The sequence below is a fragment of the Chiloscyllium plagiosum genome, chromosome 34 (genome assembly GCF_004010195.1).
Source record: "Chiloscyllium plagiosum isolate BGI_BamShark_2017 chromosome 34, ASM401019v2, whole genome shotgun sequence".
Classification (NCBI taxonomy): Eukaryota; Metazoa; Chordata; class Chondrichthyes; order Orectolobiformes; family Hemiscylliidae; genus Chiloscyllium; species Chiloscyllium plagiosum.
The window spans coordinates 40756585-40779627 of record NC_057743.1 but is presented as its reverse complement, the minus strand read 5'-3'; the positions used below and the strand labels follow the sequence as shown (position 1 = coordinate 40779627).

Genomic DNA, 23043 nt, shown 5'->3' with positions numbered 1-23043 from the left:
CCCTATGGAAATGTGACTTTCAAAACATACATACTCTGCCTCTTTCTATGCAGATAGAATCCTGAACCCATTCTAGACCCCACTGACATTGCAAATCCAATCTCACCATTTCTGGTTAAAGTCTGTAGTAAAAGTGCCATAGCCTTACTGGACCATAGAGCTACTTACTCATTAGAGAGAGACAACTGGTGGTGGTTTAACCTGAGGGGTACCAGACTTGAATGAATGAATGATTTATTTATTGTCACACATAGATTGAAGATACAGTAAAAACTGTTTTGTCACCACAATCCGGCATCATTGGAATGAGGTTGAGAAGCAGAGTCCTTCAGGAACCTCTGCAGGAATTACACTGCATTGCAGACCAGCTACCCAGCCAGCATCCGAGGACAGGCAAAATCCGAGGACAGGCAAAATCGACGTTTCGGGCAAAAGCCCTTCATCAGGATTGGATTCCTGATGAAGGACTTTTGCCCGAAATGTCGATTTTGCCTGTCCTCGGATTTTGCCTGTCCTCGGATGCTGCCTGAATTGCTGTGCTCTTCCAGCACCACTGATCCAGAATCTGGTTTCCAGCATCTGCAGTCATTGTTTTTACCTCAGCCACCCAGCTAACAGAGCTAAGGTATAAAAGCCAAATCTTAATCCTAACAAGCAATTTAGCAAAATCTTAGAAATGTAATTTGTTGAGTTGAACCCATTGAAGAATGCAATAATGTAATTCTGTTATATTTTCCTAAGCTGATATCAACTAATGGTGTTGCCATTCTGAAAGTTAGGTTTACTCATATGTTTAATACTTGAATTTTATTGATAAATATGAGATATCATAGAATATAGAACATTACAGCACAGTACTGGCCCTTCAGACCTCAATGTTGTGCCGATCTCTGAAAGCGATCTGAAGCTCTTCTATCCCACACCATTCCATTATCACTCATATATTTATTCAACAATCATTTAAATGCCCTGAAAGTTGGCGAGTCTACTACTGTTGCAGGCAGGGCAATCCATGCCCCTACTACTCTCTGAGTAAAGAACCTACCTCTGACATCTGTCCTATATCTATCACCCCTCAGCATCACCATCCAAGGAAAAAGGCTCTCCCTGTCCACCCTATCCAATCCTCTGATCATCTCGTATGTCTCTATTAAGTCACCTCTTAACCTTCTTCTCTCTAATGAAAACAGCCTCAAGTCCCTCAGCCTTTCCTCATAAAATCTTCCCTCCATACCAGGCAACATCATAGTAAATCTCCTCTGCACCCTTTCCAAAGCTTCCACTCCCTTCCTATAACACGGCAACCAGAACTGTGTGTATCAGCCACATTTTCTAACCAGTGCCATTGCAGTTCTGAATTCAGTTTTACTACTAGTTGTAACATAGTATAGATAGTTGAATGAAACAAATATTAGGAGTATATTCTATTTGATCATGTCGAACTTTCACATGGCGGGGTGTGAGCTGAAAGTGGAATGATATTTTAGCCAATGTTGTAGCACATTACCACTGACAGATGACCAAGCTGTGACTGGGCCTTTACAGGGTGAATCAAGAGCCAGATTAGGCAACATTACCAGAACTCAAACATAATTCAATTTCTGCATACAACCAGTAACAAAGCAACAAAAAGTTATTGCACAAGGAATGGGATAGCTGAAACTTCCAAAAAGCTGCTGAGGCTGAGGTTGAATTGAAATATTTGAAACTGAGGTTGACAAATTTTTGTTGGGGAGGGTATTAACAATTATGGAATTGAGGCTGGTAACTGGGATTAAAATACAGACCAATCATAATTTAATTGAATGATGGAACAGGTTCAAGTGGCTGAATGGCCTTCCTCTTATTTTAGGTTGCTATGTATGGTATTTTCAAACATTTGTGATTACCTCCTGCCTTTGAGATGATATTTTTGGCACAGGTGGAATTGTGACAGCTTTTACATTTATAGACTTTGAAGATAGATTTCCCTTGCCTATCTGGGTTAGAAAGTGCCCTTGCTACCGATGTCAATGACTCTAGATAAAGATGTGTAATCTCTTAGAGTCATAGATTCTCCACTTTTATCATAAGGCTGCTGTTCTATCAGTGCCTGTAGTCCAAATTCACTGATTTACATTCTTTCCTCATGATATTCCCCTCCCTGCAATGATTTTGTTATAATATTCACACAGTTCCTAAGATTTTGAATAAATCTGTTTTTCTATTATCTTTCAGGACTGGAATGTGCTCTTATGCAACAATAGCTTACATAGTTTGTTGTTATAATGCGTACCTCTGTTAATCACTAAATGGCTGCGAGACATTGCTAATGATCTCTGCTCAAGTGATGTATGCAGATGTGACTACAATGGCAACGTTGTCTTGCACAGAATTGTTTCAAATATAAGAGGTTTTCCACAGATGTGGAAATGAGGCTCTAGAGCTGTAAAATCTACCTTTTTTACATTGTGGGTCTGAATATCAACACATTATAATACAATCATCAGATTTCAATAACAGCCAAAGAAACTCAATATAGCCTGTGCTGTAGCCCTATCTCTGTCCTGTACTGATAGGTAACAATCTCATATAAGGTCAAGATTAGAGTGGTGCTGGAAAAGCACAGCAGGTCAGGCAGCATACAAGGAGCAGGAAAATTGACGTTTCAGAAAAAACCCTTAATCAGGAATGATGAAGGGCTTTTGCCTGAAACATCGATTTTCCTGCTCGTCGGATGCTGCCTGACCTACAGTGCTTTTCCAGCACCACTCTAATCTTGATTCTGATCTCCAGTATCTGTAGTCCTCACTTTTGAACAGTCTCATACAGCTTGTACTCTGGAAGTAAAATCAGTACAGCTATTATATTCCTGCACATAGAGTCATAGAGTCATAGAGCACATCTTTCTGACTTAGATGATCTAAAGAAAAAAAATGAGATCAAGCACCCTTTTACCAGGCGCACAGTCCTGCCAACACTGGTAAAATTGCTTGAGGCAAATGTGGCATAAGCCTACAAATCAGGAATTGTGGAAGTGACATAATTGCAGTGAGATTCCAGAATCCTTATTCTTTGTACATCGGAATCCAAAAGTGGTAGAATGAGGCCACAGCATCTTTAATCTCAGGGCCTTATTAGGAAGCTGCCAGTAACTACTTCACCTGGTCAGCAAGTAGCTAGTGGAATGTGAAAACTGGGCAGCTAAGGGTCCATTTGATGCTCTGGTAAGTATACCAGCTGGGATGGATGGAGTAAGCCTGAATCTCATGACTCCATAGACGAAAGTAAAGGGAAACTTACCAAAAGAACCTCCTATATTAGCGAGTTTTGAGATTTGTAGCTCAGGCTGAGGTTCTGGATGTAAGTTTGAGCTGGCAGGTTTATTTTCAGATATTTTGTCACCATACTAGGTTACATCATCAGTGAGCCTCCGATGAAGCACTGGTGGTATGACCTACATTTTATTTATGTGCTTAGGTTTGTTTGGGTTGGTGATGTCATTTCCTGCAGTGATGTCTTTCCTGTTCTTTTTCTCAGCGGGTGGTAAATGAGATCCAACTCAATGTGTTTGTTGATAGAGTTCCAATTGGAATGCCATGCTTTTAGGATACTCACGCATGTCTCTGTTTGGCTTGTCCTAAGATGGATGTGTTGTCCCAGTCGAAGTGGTGTCCTTCCTCATCTGCATGTATGGATACTAGTGAGAGAGGGTCATGTCATTTTGTGGGTAGTTGATGTTCATGTATCCTGGTGGTTAGTTTTCTGCCTGTTTGTCCAATGTGGTGATTTGTTACAGTTCTTGCATGGTATTTTGTAAATGACATTAGTTTTGCTTGTTGCCTGTATAGGGTCTTTCAAGTTCAGTAGCTGCTGTTTTAGTGTGTTAGTGAGTTTGTGGGCTACCATGATGCCAAGGTAGCATCTTCAGTGGGCCTCCGGACGTAGTTGATGATTCCTGCTTTCTATTTGTATGTTTGGATTTCTTTGGGTTGGTGATGTCATTTCTTGTGGTGATGTCGTTTCCTGTGATGATGTCATTTCCTGATAGATAGGTGGTAGATGAGTCTAACTTGATGTGCTTGTTGATAGGGTTCCAGTTGGAATGCCATACTTCTAGGAATTCTCGTGTGTGTCTCTGTTTGGCTTGTTGGTAGGTTTGTGGGCTATAATGATGCCACGAGGTCTGAGTAGTCTGGCAGTCATTTCCAAGATGTTTGTGATGTAGGGGAGAGTGGCTAGGGTTTCTGGACGCATTTTGCTGCTTGTTTAGGTTCATTGCTGAGAAATCGGTGGACTGTGTTCATTGGGTACTCATTCTTTTTGAATACACTGTATCGGTGATTTTCCTCTGCTCTTTGTAGTTCCAAACTGAGACACGCGTGAGAATTCCTAGAAGCATGGCACTCCAACCGAAACTCTATCAACAAATACATTGACTTGGATTCCATTTACCACCCCGAGAAAAAGAACAGAAAATGACATCACAGCAGGAAATGACATTACCAACCCAAAGAAACCTAAACACATAAATAAAAAGAGGGCCATAACACCAGTGCTTCACCAGAGGCTCACTGATGATGTTACACCTAGTATGGTGAAGAAACATCTGAAAACGAACTTGCCAGCTCAGCGAGCAAACTTACATCCAGAACCTCTTATATTTCAGATGCTTTACTCAGTTGACTTTATCTGGTGAAAACGTTGCTGCAGCCTTTCCATCACACTGGAGTTAAAATGCCAATCACACCCAGTGACTTAATTGCATGATGATTTGAATGCTTAAAAAGGATCTCACCAGTATCGTTTGAGTCCTTTTGCTATTATCCATATTGGAGGATAGAGTAGATTGTGTTTGCAGTTAATTGGACCGGGTGAGAAATCAGCAGGTAAATCACTCGATCAATTAAAGGGAATGGTAGTGTAGCGGTGATGATACAAGACTGGTAATCCAGAGGCTCATCTATTATTCAGCTCAAATTCCATCATGTTAGAAATTGACAAAATATGGAATTTAAAACTAGTTTCAATAACTGTGAGCATGAAATTCTCACTGCTTGCTGTAAAAATGCATTTAGCTTTTCAATGTCCTTAAGGAAGAAAATCTGCCGTCCGTACCTGGCCTCCAGAACCACAGCAATGTGGTTGATTCTTAATCGGCCTTTGAATTGGACTATCAATTAAGTTTAAGGGCAATTAGGAATGGGCAATAAATACTGTATGTGCCAGAGGAATCCCATGCAAGAGTAAATGCAACCTACCTTTCCAGTAAGAAAGGTTAAAACTTAGTTCATCATTCATGTCTGAGCTCTCTATGCATTCACTGCTATATTCCATAAGACACAAACAGGAAATGAAAATGTCAGTTTTGGAGATAGAGTCATTGAGGTAAAAACAAGGACTGTAGATGCTGGAAACCAGAGTCTAGATTAGAGTGGTACTGGAAACGCACAGCAGGTCAGGCAGCGTCTGAAGAGCAGGAAAATCGACGTTTTGGGCAGAAGCCCTTCATCAGGAATAGAGGCAGGGAGCCTGCAGAGTGGATGACCTGAGGGTTGCAGTGAGAGAGAGACTCACTGAGATTCTTGTAGAGAGAGAAGGAAAACTTCTTAGAGATGTACAGGACAGAAACAGACCTTTCAGTCCAACTCGTCCATGCCGACCAGCTATCCTAACCACATCTAGTCCCACCTGCCAGCACCCGGCCCATATGCTCCAAACCCTTCCTATTCATACACCCATCCAGATGTCTTTTAAATGTTGCAATTGTATTAGCCTCCAACAGATCCTCTGGCAGTTCATTCCATACACTTACTGGTGATGTGAGATGAAACAAATCTCTAGGTGTATTATAAGTTTTATTTGTAAACTTTGTGTCAAGGATAGAGTTGAGAAGCAGGAGATATTCTCCTTAGAAAAGACAAAATTGAGGGAAGATTTGTACAGATATCCAAAATCATAGGGAATTTGAACAGAGTAGATAAGGAGGTTTGTTTCCCATTGGCAAGAAATTTGAGAACCAAGATGCTGACTTAAGCAGACTAGCAAAAGAGCCAAAGATGATCTGAGGAAAGTCTCTTTTTTATAAGCACAGCATGTGGTTAAGTGCTGGAATTCACTGCCTGAGTGGGTGGTGGAGGCAATTCAATCAGACTTTCCAAAGAGAATTACTTAATTATCTGTCAGTATATAGGGAAATGGTGAGGAATTGGGACAAGCTGAGTTGTTCTTCTGTTTCCATTCTATGAATTAATGTGTATGTTTGAGGAACAGGCTTATGTATCACAAAACAGTAAAAGACAGCCACTAACATTGAGCCAGCCTCTTGCCAAATTGTAGCAAGACTAAACCAGAATCTTAACAGTTGAATGTCGACGCTCAGTCAAGCACTAACACCCTTAATAGAACTAACATACTGTAGCTGTTTCATGAAAGATTCTTCACATAATCTGATGCCATCATATTTTTAAAATTTCTTTCTGAATTTTAGATGTATTCCTAACTCAATACTCCTACATTCTCAACTTTGTGAATTGATTTTCTTTTCACATTAGATTACTTACAGTGTGGAAACAGGCCCTACAGCCCAACATGTCCACACTGACCCACCGAAGCACAACCCACCCAGACCCATTCCCCTACATTTACTCCTTCTACCAACACTACGGGCAATTTAGCACGGCCAATTCACGTAACCTGCATATTTTTGGACTGTGGGAGGAAACCGGAGCACCCGAAGGAAACCCACGCAGACATGGGGAGAATGTGCAAACTCCACACAGACAGTCGCCTGAGGCGGGAATTGAACCCAGGTCTCTGGCGCTGTGAGGCAGCAGTGCTAACCACTGTGCCACTGTGCCACTGTGCCGCCCTCATCTATAGATGCTGAAAATTAGTTAGTGTATAAAATGCGGATTTGGACTTGAATAAAGTAACACAAAGAAATGCGGATGCTGGAAATATAAAACATAAACAGAAAGTGCTAGTGAAACTCAACAGACCTGGCAACATCTAGAGTTAACATTTCAAATCCTGTAACTCTTTAAGCAGAATGGTTAGTAGCAGAAAGAATTGACTTTTAGGCTGAATCTGAAGTGGAGTTGAGCAGGGGGAGAGGTGAGTGGATAAGTGGAGATGGAGCCCAGAGAAAGAGAAGATAATGGGTTGCGGGCCAAGAGAGAAGAAAAGCTGAATAAGTGATAAGAGCTAAGAGTGAGAAAATTATTATTTGTGCTGAATGCAACCCAGCCAACATGATAACAGGCCACGGAGCACGTGGGAATGGGTGATTGTGCTAAAAGCAACCCATGTCATTACAGGACCAGGTATAGGGTACTTAAAAAACATGGAAGGGTGGAATCAGGATCAATCAATGTTGAGTCCAAGAGGCTAAGGGTCTCCAAGCAGATAATGAGCAATTGTTCTTCAAGCCTGTGCTGAATGCTCATTGGAACACTGCAGCAGGCCTGCGGCAGAAACATTAGCATGGGATCAGGATGGTGTGTTGAAGTGGTGGGCAACTGGAAGCTCAGGGTCATTTTTGTGGACAGAATGTAGGTGTTTTGCAAAGCAATCAGCCAGCCTGTGTTTCGTCTCCCCAGTGTAGAGGAGATCGCACTGTGAACAGCGAATACAGAAGACTAGATTGAAAGAAGTGCAGATTAATCGCTACTTTACCCGGATGGTATGTCTGGGGCTTTGGATGGTGAGGAAGGAGGAGATAAGTGGGCAGGTATTACACCTCCAATTGCATGGGAAGGTGCTGTGGATGTGTGAGGAGATGCTGTGGAATGGAGGAGGAGTGGAGCAGAGTGTCACGGAGGAAATGGCCCCTGCAAATGCTGATAAGGGAGTGCAGGGGAAAATGTTCTAGCATCTCATTGGAGATGATGGAAATGGCAGTTTACAAGCTTTGGGATACGGAGGCTGGCGGGGTGGTAAGTGAGGACCACAGAGACCATATCATTGTGGGAGGCAATGGAAAGGGTGAGGGCAAATGTATGGGAGATAGGTTGAACACGGTTGAGGGCCCTGTTGACTATAGTAGCGGGGAATCCTCAGATGAATAAAATGGTTGACAAGGGAGAATGGGATGTAGTCCTTACAAGAAGCAGGGTGTGAGAATGCATAGTTCATTTAACTGTGAGAGTCAGTGAGTCTATAGTGTACATGAGTGGCCAGAAATGGAAAGCGAGTTGTCGAGGAAGGGAAAGGAGGAGTCGGAGAAAGACCAGGTGAAGGTGAGGGCAGGGTGGAAATTGGAAGCGTAATTGGTAAATTTTTCCAATTTAGAATGAGAGAGAGAAGCAGTACCTGATTATGTAATTGATGTACTCGAGAAAAGTTGTGGGAGAGACCAGAGTAGAACTGGAGAAAGGAATGTTCCACCTATCCCACAAAGAGACAGGCAAAACTGGCGCCCATGCAGTTACCCACGGCCATACCTTTGACCTGAAGAAGGTGAGAATAGGTAAAGGAGAAATTATTCAAAGTGAGGACGAGCTCCACCAGTTGGAGGAGGGTGATGGTAGAAGGGCATGGTTGAGGCTTTTTTTTTCCCAGGAAGAAGTGGAGATCCATCCTGATGGGGGATGGACATGTAAAGGGATTACAATTCTATGGTGAAGAGTCAGTTGCTGCCGTGAATTGCAAATTTTGAAACTGATGTAAAGTGTCACAAGAATCACATTTGTAAGTGGGGAGAAACTGGACAAGGCAAAAAAGATAGAGCCAAGGTAAGAAGAAATAGGTTCCATGAGGTGGGAACACGCAGAAACAATTGGTCTACCTGGGCAGGCTTGTTTCTGGATTTTGGGGAGAAAGTAAGGGGCTGTATGGGGTTGAGGGACTATGAGCTGGGAGACTGTTGTTGGGATATTTCCAGGCCAGATGAGATTGGTGACAGTCGTGGATGTAATGGCCTGATGCTCGATGGTGGGGACATGGTCCTGGGGGAGATAGGAGGTGTTTGAGTGCTGGCACTTAGCCTGCAATATCGAGGTCAGTATGCCAGACAACAATAGCACCAACCTTGTCAGCAGGCTTGATAACAAAGTCGGGATTGGATCAAAAGCACAGAGTGCAATCAGTTCGGGGGAGATTGGTTCGAATGGCTAAGGGGGCCGGCAGAAAAATTGAGGCAACCAATGTCATATTGACAGTTCTCAATGAGCAGGTTGAGTGCAGGAAATTGGCCAGAGGGAGGAGTCCAAGTGAGGCAGAGTGATGGAAGCGGGGGATGGGGGATGGTGTCTGCAGAACACAGAGAGGACTCCTGTCCAAAGAACTGGGCACGGGGGCAATAGAAGAAGAGTTCAACATCATGTCATGCCTGACATTCAGAGGGATAAAACTAAAACTTTTGCTGAATGCAGAACTTTTAACTTCAGAGAGCGGAAGATCAGAAAGGATGGTAAATACCCAACAAGTGATGGGATCAGGAGAAAGGATGGAGTCAGAGGGAAGAGGAGGAGTTTAACATTCCGGGGGGGCATTGGTATTTCTGAGTTGTTCCAGCTTGTATTACTTAATGCCTGAAAGGAAAAGAAAAAGTTTCTTGTTAGAATGTGGAATGAACTGGAGAATGAAGTGAAACAAGTATCAGGACAGCTCTGAGACAGCACGACACAGTGCTGATGGAGTGAGAGGATGAGAGTGTGCATATAGTGGCATAAAGCACTGAATGTGGTATGGACAGCTGTCTGAGGAGCATTATCGATCATGGAGGTACCTGTCATCCTGAATGGATTCAAAACACAAAGGACAAAACTTCAGCCAGAATCCATGTAGGATGTGTCAGAGTTGGAAGCAGTCACTGTGAAATGAGATGTGGCTGTGAAAGCCACTTTTGGCAAAGTAAGAAAGCAAAAGTAACGGTACAGAACAAGAAGAAAGGTTAGAACACAAATCTGAAATCTAGATCTGAACTCATCTTAACTTGGTCACCAAGTCATTGAAAATTAACTATTGAATTTAAAAGCACATAAAAACAAAATATCAAGATGATTCAGGGTATGAAGGAAAGTCAATTAAAGTTGAACAATCCAATCCTTTTGAAATAAAGAGGTGACCAGCAAGATGATAAGTACTGAACACCTAATTCAAAATTAAGTGAATGTGTTGTAGTTGCCAGCCTCTTCAATACACCACTGCATTGCCATGCCAATATTTTTGTCTCAGGCCTGCTGCAATGCTCAAGGAAGTTTTGGTGCAAGTTGGAGAAACAACGCCTCATTTTCTGCTTAAGTACCTTACAGCCTTCAGGACTCAATATGAAGTTTAACAATTTCAACACATGACATCTTCCTTTTCAATTTCCTACACCCCACTACCCCATGTTCTGCCATGATGTGGGTAGCTTCTTTTCTTCCCTGGTTTACTATCAATAATTCCTTTCTCTGCCTACCGTTTTCCCCTCTCCCTCTGGGCTCCAAATCCACTTATCGATCACTTATATTCCTCTCGATCATCAGCATAAATACAATATTTTCCGAGCTGCTTTCAGTTCTGAAGAAGGGTCACTGGGCTCAAAAAGGTAACTCTGTTCTCTTTCCAAAGAGGAGAAAGTGAGGACTGCAGATGCCTGAAAGTTCCTGAAGAAGGGCTCATGCCCGAAACATCGATTCTCCGGCTCCTTGGATGCTGCCTGACCTGCTGCGCTTTTCCAGCAACACATTTTTCAGCTCTTTCCAAAGATGCTCTTTCCAAACCTGATGAATTTCTCCAGCAATTTCTGTTTTTGTTTGTTTAAGTAAACTTATATCTTTCTCTACTATATAATATACAAGGGATAGAACTTTTAAAAGATGCAATCAAGCAGAGACTTGGTGGACACCAATTTTAAAGATGCCAAATTAAGAAAATGGTTAAAAAGGCACACTGGTCTTTATAATTATAAGCATAGAGTACAAAAGAAAACAAAATATGATAAACTTACATAAAATGTTAATTCAGTCTCAACTGCAATACCGTGTCTAGTTCTGCATTATACTAAATTTTAAGAAGGATTTGAAGGCATTGTAGAGCACAGAAAAGATTTATGAAAATGGTTTCAAGGAATAGAGATTTCAGTTATGTGGATAAATTGAATCCGCAGGGGTTATTTTCTTAACTGAAGAGAAGACTGAAAGGAGAATTGTTAAAGGTGTTCAAAATCATAAGGGGATGAATAGAGAAAAGCATGTTCCTGCTGATGGAAAGGTTGAGATGCTGAAAACACTGAAAAAAGGTGAGTGGTAGAAGAAGGAATGGCGACACAATGGAATCTATTCCACATAGCAAATGATCAGAATCTGAATGCGCTGCCTGAGAGGGTGGTGTAATAAAGTTCAATTGGCATATTTGTGTAAGCAGGTCGGACAGTCACTTTCAGAGTCTGATCACATGACCTGATGATGATGTCATCAGCCAGTTTGGAGGTAAACAATTCAGTCTAGCTTGTTGCCTTGTAATTGTGAACATCTCCTTAATAAAAGCTCTTGCTGTTATAAACACTGCGGCTCCTAGTTCTTCTCAAAATGTGACAAAAGGAATAGGAACTTTGGGCCAAAATGTTCCTTTCTTTAATTATGTCTACAAGAGATTGTACAGGGTTTGCACTGGATCTCTTTCTTTGAAGTGCTTTTCTGAAATTCCTTGAAACTTGTCAAAGTGCAACATTCTATGTCTTTCTTTCGTTATATGTAATTCACAGAAATTTTCCAGTAACTGAATTGTATTCTCAGCTATCTCTGGCTTGTAAATCCTATTTTTAAGAACAAAACAACTGTTTTAACTAAAAGGTCGTTATGTAAGTAATTTATTTGTATCCAAAAGATCTTTTTACCATCTCATCAGAATGAGAAAACATTGAAACCTCTCCTGTATCTCTTCTTTAATAGTGGAAGCTAGGTTTCTGAATTTATTAAAGACTGAGTTAGATAAATTTTGAAAGATAAGGCAGTCATGGATTACTGATCATCAGTTTGCCAAGTGCAGTTGAGACCACAACCAAATTATCCTTGAATGTTGGAGCAAACTCAAGGGCCAAATGGCCTCTCCAAGTCCTGAAGATATTTGTAGTCAACCTGTTCAAATGTGACTTACTCACCTCTGCAGCAGGTGGAATTTGAACCAGAGGTAGAGACAGTTTCACTGCTCCACAAAAGCCTCTTCCTAAGTTCTAAAGCCATTATAGTCTCACTGGACCATAGGGCTGCTCTGTCATTACAGAAATGGTTGGTGGTGGTTTAACCTGAGGGTCACCACGCCTCAGGCAAGGGGTGAGGTTGAGAAGGTAGGAGCTTCATGGTGACCTCAGTCAGAGTGGGAATTGAACCCACACTACTGGCATCACTCTAAATCACAAACCAGCCATCCAGCCAACTAAGTTAACCAACCATCCAGTACTCCTATTAGGAATGCTTTTCAATTCACTTTGTGTTGGTAAGACTTTTGTTGTGCTGATAACAATTTTCTGCAGGTTTCGTAGTAATTGCATCAAAGAGCTTTTATTCATATACATGGCTATATGCACTTTTTAAAAAAAAGTGTAAAATGAATATAATTTGTAATCTAGTATAATTAATTCATGGAAATCTGAATTCTCAAAACCAATTTTAAAACTGACTGTGAGAACTATGAGCTGACATACAATGAAATACTGGAGTGAGAATTCAGTTAAATTACCCCTCAGTGAAAGGAGAAAAACACCAAATCTAATCAGCCCTAATTAATAGTACTAAAAGGATTACTTAAACAAACCAAACATTTCCATGTTTGGGAAATTATTTAAGGGAAATTATTTGAAGATTTCTTGAAATAAGTGATTTCATAAAGCTCAGATAGCACTTCAGAAGATCATTCTAGAATATTGTAGGTAGCACTTTAATTTGAAGAACTGTAATGTAGAGCGATGCTGTGAAGAGATAAATTAAAGTGGTTACAGGCAACTGGAAAGCATATATGATGTACAACAATTGAATTTGCACTCAGGCATGATAAAAAATGCTTTGGCTATTGTAATTAATGTGCTTCTATCATATTTCTTGTGTAAACTGAAGAGGCAATACCTGCTTATGAGCATAATCATTTATTTAACATGGAAAATGTTATTACGGGATACCTTCAACGAGTGTTAAGGTAATACAATGCAAAATGTAACACATGCACATAATTCATTTGTTTCTCATTTCTCTATTTTTCAAAAGCACTTCAGTGGTTGTGAAGAATATAAGGAAGTCCTGAGGTCATGAGAGGTACAAATGCAAGTTTTCCTTACTATTTTGATTTGCATAGTTGGAGAAAGTATGAAAATCAGAAAGGAAATGCTTGATTCTGATTAAGCTTGGTCTATATAAAAAACAGTTGAAATGCTGAAAATTAGTTGGTGTTAGATTATATGGCTGTCTATCAAAATGATTTTGTTTAAATTTTCTCCAGTGAATTAGTGGCTAACTGCACCATATACTAAAACTATAACATCTAGTTATAATGGCACAGAAGAAGACCATTCAGCCCAATAACTACAGTACTCTTAATGACAAGTTTGAAATGCATTTTCTGTGCAGCGTTTGATTATCAGCTTCAGGGCTACCTGTCATGCTTCTGACAATAAGACATTCTCCCAATACTAATGATCTGAGAATGTACAATAAAATGTTATCCCTTGTCATCTCTAGAGTGAGACACTGACAAAATATTGATTGGTATGCGTGGAATTGCATCCTGGAAATGCTTAAAATGCCCAACAGATGAGGAAGAGAAAGGAAATAATTGACAAACAAAGCAACACTGTGTCCAGATTTCTTTAGTCATTATGCATTTTGTCATAAAATGCTTCAATTTATGTAAACTGAATCACATCCAGAAGTTTACAGTTTATCCTCCTGAGAAGCAGATGGTTCTCATTTTACTGCAGATGTTGGAAATCTGAAGTATCTTTCACTTGATATTGCATTCATGCTTAAGTCTCCTACAGCAAGTATTATAAGCATTAGCACATTTGTAAGTTCAAATATAGAAAAGTACAGAATTATACAAAGTTTGTTGACTACATTTATTTCTCAGCAGCTCTCTTCATTTAGTAGTATGTTCAATTCCTTTTCATCAATCAAATACTTCAAAGGAACTCCTACCTTCCGCAAATGAGCTCAGTGTACAACATTTGTCATATATTTATTTTGTATTTGACCAACATAAGTCTCTTGTAATAGTCTGCAAAACCACGGTATATATTGACTTGTAAAAAAAATTGAAGAGAGATTATATTCTATTGAATTACCATATACATTTTAATTGTTGTAAATGTATATACTGATCTTCAAGTCACCTCTATGTTTTGTTTACACAACCAGGATCCCGTGGGCCTTATTAACTACTTTCCAAGTATTATTATGAACAGATGATCTTTGGAATGACTACAGCGCTCCTTTGAATCAAGAACTTGAGGTGGATATTCTATTTCATTTTTCTATCCAGAAATACTCGTACACACAACTGAATGTTTTTCTCCCCATCACCAAAACACCCATGATATTCTTTTCACTTATTAACCACCACCAGTAAACTACTGTGTTTCCAACTGAATAATTTACATCAAAGCCTGATAAGGGCAATGCAAACCATCAAAGGTGAGGGAGAGGTAGGGAGAGGGAGGAGGGCTAAATCAAAATAGAGTTGGAACAGGGTGGGTGTCCTTCGCGCTCTCTGCTTTAACTTTTCTCATCTGTTCTTCCTAAGGTTCTGTTTCTGCTGGTGAATCATTCAACAGGTATTAGCCAACTGCTCAATCTGGCACCTGGTAACAATCAGCATTTCTCCACATCGGTCTAGAAACTGCCAGCTACCTGTTCAATCAAAATAAAATCTCAACCCCGTGCTGTAGTACTCACATTAAAGTGATAGCCACAGACACCAGTGCCGAGCCACGAATCAACTTGATATTTCTCCTCTATCTCATAATGTATCCCTGATTATGAGGAATCATTTTGCATAAATTACATCTAATGTTACTATTTACAAATGCAATTAATTTGTGCAGTTTATTTTATTCAGTTGTGGGGTATGGGCATCACTGGCTAGCCAGCATTTACTGCCTGCCCCTTGTTGCCCTTGAGAAGATGGTGGTGAGCTGCCTCTTCAACCACTGTAGTCCACCTGCTATGGGTTAACCCACAATGCCATTAGGGAGGGAATTCCAGGATCTTGAACCAGTGACAGTGAAGGAATGCTGACATATTTCCAAGTCAAGATGGTGAGTGGCTTGGAGGGGAACCTGAAGGTGGTGGTGTTCCCATGTATCGGATGGGAATTTGTAGGGATGGTGTTCCCAAATATCTGCTGCCCTTGTCCTTCTAGATGGAAGTGGTCCTGGGTTTGGAAGGTGCTGTCTGAGGATCTTTGGCAAATTTCTGCAGTGCATCTTTTAAATAATACAGATTGCTGCTACTGAAGTGAATGGATGCTTGTGGATGTAGTGCCAAACAAGTGGGCTACTTTGTTCTGGATGGTGTCAAGCTTCTTGAGTGTTGTTGGAGGTGCACTCATCCACACAAATGGGGAGTATTCCATCAGACTCCTGACTTGCACCTTGTAGATGCTGGGCAGGCTTTGGGGAGTCAGGTGTTTCTCACCATAGTATTCTTAGCCTCTGACCTGCTCTTGTAGCCACTGTGTTTTTGTGGTGAGTCAATGATAACCCCCAGGATATTGACAGTGGGGGATTCAGTGATGGAGACACCATTAAATGTCAAGAGGCCTGGTATTTGTGTGGCGCGAATGTTAATTGCCACTTGTCAGCCCAAGACTGGATATTGTCCAGATCTTGTTGTATTTGAACATGGACTACTTCAGTATCTGAGGAGTTGTGAATGGTGCTGAACATTGTGCAATCATTGGTGAATATTTCCACTTCTGACCTTATGCTGGAGGGAATGTCATTGCTGAAGTAGCTGAAGATTGTTGGGCCTAGGACACTACCTTGAGGAACTCCTGCAGAGATGTCCTGGTGCTGATATTAGGTTATTTTAACAAGGTTTCACATAAGAGATGCTATCTGCACGCACCAACTTCTGCAAACAGTTAAAGTTTATTAAAGCTTGTACAAGCTAGGTGACCCCCTTTGACCCTCTTCGCAGGCGTGCAAAGTCGAGTCGAAAGAGGCCCTGAACAAAGAAAACACATCCCATTTATATGGATCAGTTGGTAATGCTCACAGATACTCTGGCCACTCTCCCCACAACCATATGTTACTCCAGGTACAATAGGAGGATGAGGTCATCCTCAGAGATAATGTAAATGTAAATGCCCTAATCCTGGGGAATCTTTTTGCAAACAATTTCCAGATTCAGTGATACCCTAAGACAATATAGGTGTGATATGTCCTAGCTTTGGGGGATGGCTATGAAAACATTTCTGAATGAAGGGACGAAATGATAGTTTAATTTGATAATAGTAGGGGAGCAGTAGCAAATGACTGTTTAAATGGTGTTGGAGTCATCTGCATTCCTGCATGAATGTTGTCCCCACCCACTTCCAGATTGTTCAGTCAGTGCAGTTTAACCCTTTAATATTACATTAATGTCCAGAGAGATAGTCCAATTTAATCTTTTAGCATTACATTCCACCCTTTTATCATTCCATGATAACCACATAGATGACACTGCCAGCTTTAATAAGACTCTGACAGCCAGTATTAAAGCAAGTTATTCAGCAATGATGAAAACAAAATTACTAGTCCATGCAGTAAATAGAATTTGCTGAATCCTCCCACGTGAAACAAAAGATCACCAGTAAAGTTCTTAAATCCACAGTCTTTAGTGACCACTCCGCCCCCTCCAAGTTGAGTGAAAACAAGCCAGTTATGCAAAATCTCCTTCAGTAAAGTCCAATGTGAAAACAAAATCCAGTCTGTCCCTGCACACCACTCCATGGAGAAATGTGAATTCTTGGATAAGGGCAGTTAAATACTTAACAAAACTGACGAAACTTCTGACTTGCAGAAATGCTTCAGATGGAGGATACCAGCGCATCTGAGCATGCAGCAGCTGTAGGCTAGCATTCTTTGCTGCTTCTGCTCTCACTCTGCTGTTAAATGTAACAAAGCCAATTGGCTGTTGTGATGTTAGCTTGATTAATGAACTTTCATATCCCTTAAATGATCGAAAGACAAGGTAAAGCTCACGTGATTTAATTCCCGTAGGAAGGCCACTGACAAAAAGCATACAGACCTCCACTTCACCATTGTTAGTTTCTTCACTTTTCATGCTCATGACTGGAAAACTGATTGAATCCGTTGGATCAGGTTGTAGAGGGGCTGGCAGTGGTTCGAAGGTATGCTTTACTGTGAATGGAGAAACTCTAGAGATGATGTTAACTGTTGAAAGTACCTTTGCACTTCCTCTCTCATTCATTCCTTGCCAAGGTGGCTATCAGTATGAAGACAGTCACACATTTCACTACAATAAATTGTGTCTGCCTATTTCAACATTCTCAGTTGTCTTGAAGCCTGTTACTGTGTTCACTATTTATCACATTATCAAGTTTTATACAATCCATAAGCTTTTAAATTGTACTGCCTAAACAATTCAGTCATTTATAAACAACAATCAATGGCCCTAAAATCAAACCCTGGGGGTTCTCATTCAGGTTATTCAAAATTATTTTCCTTTAAAAAATTAATAGTTGGCTAATGTGAAAGCTGTCAGGGAAAGTATTTCAAAAATCTGGCACAGAAAGAAAACAACATCCCCTTTTTACGGGTCAGTTGGTAACGCTCACAGATACTCTGGCCACTGCCCCTATAAGTTATAGCTGGGGGAAAGGCAATTAGGATGCAATTAGGCAAGATTTAGGATGCGTAGGATGGGAAAGGAAACTTCAGGGGATTGGCATAGTTCAAATGTGGAGCTTATTCAAGGACTAGCTACTACGTGTCCTTGATAAGTATGTACCTGTCAGGCAGGGAGGAAGTTGTCGAGTGCTGGAGCCGTGGTTTACCAAGGAAGTTGAATTTCTTGTCAAGAGGAAGAAGAAGGCTTATGTTTGGATGAGATATGATGGCTCAGTTAGGGTGCTTGAGTGTTACGAATTGGCCAGAAAAGTTGACCTATAGAGAGACCTAAGAAGAGCCAGGAGGGAACATTTTGTTGGCGAATAGGACAAAGAAAACCCTAAGGCTTTCTATAGGTATATCAGGAATAAAAGAATGACTGGAGTAAGATTAGGGCCAATCAAGAATAGTAGTGGAAAGTTGTGCATGGAATCAAAGGAGATAGTATTCACACTAGAAAAAGACAATGTTGTCGAGAGAATACTGAGATACCGGCTACTAGACTAGATGGGATTAAGGTGCATAAGGGGGAGGTGTTAGCAAACCTGGAAGGTTTAAAAATAGATAAGTCCCCCAGGTCCAATGTGATTTATCCGAGTATTCTCTGGGAAGCCAGGGAGGAGATTGTCAATCCTTTGGCTTTGATCTTTATGTCACCACTGACTATAGAAATAGTGACAGAAGACTGGAGGAAAGCATGTGTTGTTCCCTTGTTCAAGAAGGGGAGTAGAGACAACCCTGGAAATTATAGACCTGTGAGCCTTACTTTGGTTGTGGGTAGTGTTGGAAAAGGTTATAAGAGTTAGGATTTATAATCATTTAGAGAGGAATATGTTGATTAGGGATAATCAACATGTTTTTGTGAACAAATCTTATTGAGTTCTTTGAGAAGGTGACCAAAGAGGTGGATGAGGGTAAAGCAGTTGATGTGGTGTATATAGATATCAGTCAGGCGTTTGATAAGGTTTCCCACAGTAGGCTAGTGCACAAAATATGGAGGCATGGGATTGAGGGTGACTTAGTAGTTTTGATTAGAAATTGACTAGCTGAAAGAAGACAAATGGTGGTGGTTGATGGAAAATATTCATCCTGGAGTCCAGTTACTAGTGAGGTACTGCAAAGGCCTGTTTTGGGTCCAATGTTGTTTGTCATTTTATAAATGACCTGGATGAGGGCATAGAAGGATGGGTTAGTAAATTTGCGGATGATACTAAGGTCAGTAGAGTTGTGGATAGTGATGAAGGATGTTTTAGGTTACAGAGAGACATAGATAAGCTGCAGACCTGGACTGAGAGGCAGCAAATGGAGTTGAATGCAGAAAAATGTGAGGTGATTCACTTCGGAAGGACTAACAGGAATGCAGAGTACCGGGCTAATGGTAAGATTCTTGGTAGTGTAGATGAGCAGAGAGATCTCGGTATCTAGGGACATAGATCCTTGAAAGTTGCCAATCAGGTTGATAGGGTTGTTAAGAAGGCATACGGCGTGTTGGCTTTTATTGGTAGAGGATTGAGTTTCGGAACCATGAGATGATGCTGCAGCTGTACAAAACTCTGGTGCAGCCACATCGGAGTTTTACATACAGTTCTGGTCACTGTATTACAGGAAGGATGTGGAAGCTGTGGGAAGGGTTCGGAGATTTATCAGGATGTTGCCTGGTATGTAATGAAGGTCTTACAAGGAAAGGCTAAGGGACTTGAGACTGCTTTTGTTAGAGAGAATGTTCATAGGTGACTTAATTGAGACATATAAGATATTCAGAGGGCTAGACAGGTTAGACAGTGAGAGCCTTTTTCCTCGGATGGTGATGGCTAGCATGAGGGGGCATAGCTTTAAATAGAAGAGTCTTAGATATAGGACAGATGTCAGAGGTAATTTATTTACTCAAAGAGTAGCGGGGCAAAAGACGCACTGCTTTCAACAGTAGTAGACTCTCCAAATTTATGGGCATTTAAGTGGTCATTGGATAGGCATATGGATGAGAATGGAATAGTGTAGGTTAGGTGGGCTTCAGATTGGTTCCACAGGTCGGCGCAACATTGAGGGCCAAAGGGCCTGTACTGCGCTGTAATGTTCTATGTTCTATAACCACGTTACTCCAGGTACAATGGTAGGATGAGGTCATCCTTGGAGATAATGTAAATATAAATGCCCTAGTCCTGGCAAATCGTGTTGCAAACAATTTCCTGTATCAATAATTCCCCAAGACAATATAGGTGTCATATGTCCTAGCTTCGCGGATGGCTATGAAAGCATTTCTGAATGGAAGGGGCTAAATGATGGTTTAATTTGATAATAGTAGGGGAGTAATAGCAAATGACTGTTTAAATGGAGTGGGAGTCATCCGCATTCCTGCATGAATGTCATCTTCACTCACTTCCAGATTGTTCAGTCAGTGCAGTTTAATCCTTTAATATACATTATTGTCCAGAGAGATAGTACAATTTAATCTTTTACCATTACACTGAGATGAGTGACATCTAATAGCCAAAATCATCTTAGTGTGTGTCAGGTATGACTCCAATGACCAGAGAGTTTGATATCTATTGATTCCAGTTTTGCTTGCGCTATTTGATGCCACACACAGTCAAATGCAGCCTTGATGTCAAGGACGTTCACTCTCACTTCAGCTCTAGAATTGAGCTCTCCTGTCCATGTTTGAACCAAAGCTGTAATGAGGTCAGGAGCTGAGTGGCCCTAGCAGAACCCAAAGTAGGAGTCAATGAGCAGGTTATTGCTGAGTAGGTGCTGCTTGATAGCACTGTTGATCACAGCTTCCATCACTTTACTGATGTTTGAAGGTAGACTGATGGGGTGATAATTGGCCAGGTTTGATTTGTCCTGCTTTGTGTGTACAGATTATACCTTGGCAATTTTCTGTCAGGCAGAAGTCAGTGTTGTAACTGTACTGGAATAGCTTGACTAGGGGAGCAGCAAGTTTGGGAGCACAAGTCTTCAGTACTATTGCTAGAATGTTGTCAGTGCGCGTAACCTTTGGAGTATCCAGTGTCTCCAGCCATTTCTTGACATCACGTAGAGTGAAGTGAATTGGCTGTAGACTGGTATCTGTGATACTGAGGACCACTGCAGGAGGCTGAGATGGATCATCCACTCATGCTTCTAGCTGAAGATTGCTGCACTTATGTGCTGGGCTATTCCAACATTGAAGATGGGGATATTTGTGTAACCTCCTAATCCAGTGAGTTGTTTAATCATCCACCACCATTCATGACTAGATGTGGCAGGTCTATAGAGCTTAGATCTGATCCGTTGGTTATGGGAAGCTTAGCTTTGTCTATCACTTGCTCCTTATGCTGTTTGCCTCGCAAGTAATCCTGTTTGGTGGCTTCACCAGGTTGACACCTCATCTTCAGGTATGCCTGATGCTGCTCCTGGCATGCCCTTCTACACTCTCCATTTAACCAGGGTTGATCTCCTGACTTGATGGTAATAGTTGATTGGGGGATATGCCAGATTGTCAGGTTACAGATTGTTCTTCTCAGCAATTGAACAAAAGGTAGCAATAGTATTAATGACATTTCATTGAGTTAAGTGCTTCTCAAGCATTTTCAAATAATAATACAGCTTTTTTAAATACTGTGACTCTGAAGGACTCAAAAGGTCATTTTGTGATTTTGCAAAAGTCTACCGTCAAATACATATGACTCCTTTAGCTTATAGGTAAAGAACTATGGGACTGGTACAGATCAATGCCAGTAACAGTCACTATGATAATATATAACAAATTGTCCAAATTATAAACACACGCAATCATGTAGTCTATTAAAGAAGCAAACGTAACAAATTATTGAAGATATATGATGCTATCTGTATCATGTCCCTATGTGATTGTGATCAAGATGGTCTCAACTTTCTCAAGTTAGTCAATTATAACATCCTCCTCCAATTTTTTCCATTGATAAGACTGCTCTCACCTGGTTCCACTTCTATATATTCAGTCAAAGCTAGAGAATCTCCCCACACTGTATTTTTCTTATACCTATAGGAGGAGCCACTTTGCCATCTAAGCAGAAGAAGCAATTGTGGTTCTAGGACACTGATTTAAATGGGACCCGAAAGTGACTTTTCACATATAGGGTGGTGCATATTTGGACTGATCTGCCAAAGGAAGTGATAGAGGCAATTAATTAACAACATTTAAAAGACATTTGGATAGGAAAGGTTTAGAGGGTATTGGCCAAATGCAGGCAAATAGGACTAGTTCAGTTTAGGAAACCTGGTCAGTATGGACAAAGTAGGCCAAAGGATATGTTTCTAAGCTGTGTGACTCTGACTCTACTATACTGCCTGATACTATCCTTATTCCCTTTCTATACCTCAACCACATGCTTTCATTAACAGCATCATGCTAAAACATGATTTGATTCCACACATGTGCTAAAGCCACAACCGGCTCTCTTTGTAATGCCTCACTACTTCAAATTGTCCTGCTGATTTTCCAATATCATGTAGTAGATGAAAGAAATTTCCTTCAAATAAATATTACTTACACCTCTGCAATATCCTCCACCTCGATTCATCTGCCACCAAATCCTCAGCATGCTTTTGTTATTTCAGACTCAATTATTTTAATGTTCTCACCTATCCACCTCTATACCCTCCTCCAACTCTACAGTCCTTTGAGATCTCCGCAGTTCAAGTTGAGCCTCCTGTGTATCTCCCATTGATGACCATCAGCTTGAAAAAAAGAGAACTGCAGATGCCATAAATCAGAAACAAAAACAGAGGCTGGAAAAGCTCAGAAGGACAGACAGCATTTGTGATGAAAAGTCATTTCAGGTCCCAGTTCTGAGGAAGGGTCACCAGCCCTGAAACGTTAACTTTGATTTCTCTTCACAGATGCTGCCAGACCTGATGACCATTAACTGGCTGGCCCCCAAGCACTGGACTTCCCTCCTAGATTTCTCTGATTCTAACCTTCTAGTCAGTCCTTAAAATCTACCTTTTATACCAAACAATTGATCATATAGCCAAATACCTTTTAGTCATTTTGTCAAACTTTGTCAGATAATAATCGTGTGGAATGCTTGGGATGTTTTATTGACAATAAAAGCATTATGTAAATATTAATTGTTGTTTTGAAACTCAGTAGCACACACTTTGTTTATTCACTCATGGAGCATGGGTATTGCGGGGCCAGGTTTATTGCCTGACCCTAGCTGGCCTTGAGAAGAGGGTGGTGAGCTGCCTTCTTGAAGCACTGCAGTTCGCCATTATTTATTCAATCACAAAAT

The 23043-nt window shown here is 40.9% G+C and overlaps 1 long non-coding RNA gene across 1 annotated transcript in view; it reads left to right on the top strand.

Annotated features, from left to right (window-relative positions):
* The window catches only part of LOC122540469, a 29279-nt gene extending 6497 nt beyond the window's left edge, over positions 1–22782 (top strand). Inside the window, exons 2-4 of the long non-coding RNA XR_006309314.1 lie at positions 13167–13214; positions 14313–14406; positions 22649–22782. This is a non-coding gene — a long non-coding RNA (uncharacterized LOC122540469). The remainder of the gene's footprint in view (positions 1–13166; positions 13215–14312; positions 14407–22648) is intronic.
* The last annotated feature ends 261 nt before the right edge of the window (positions 22783–23043 follow it).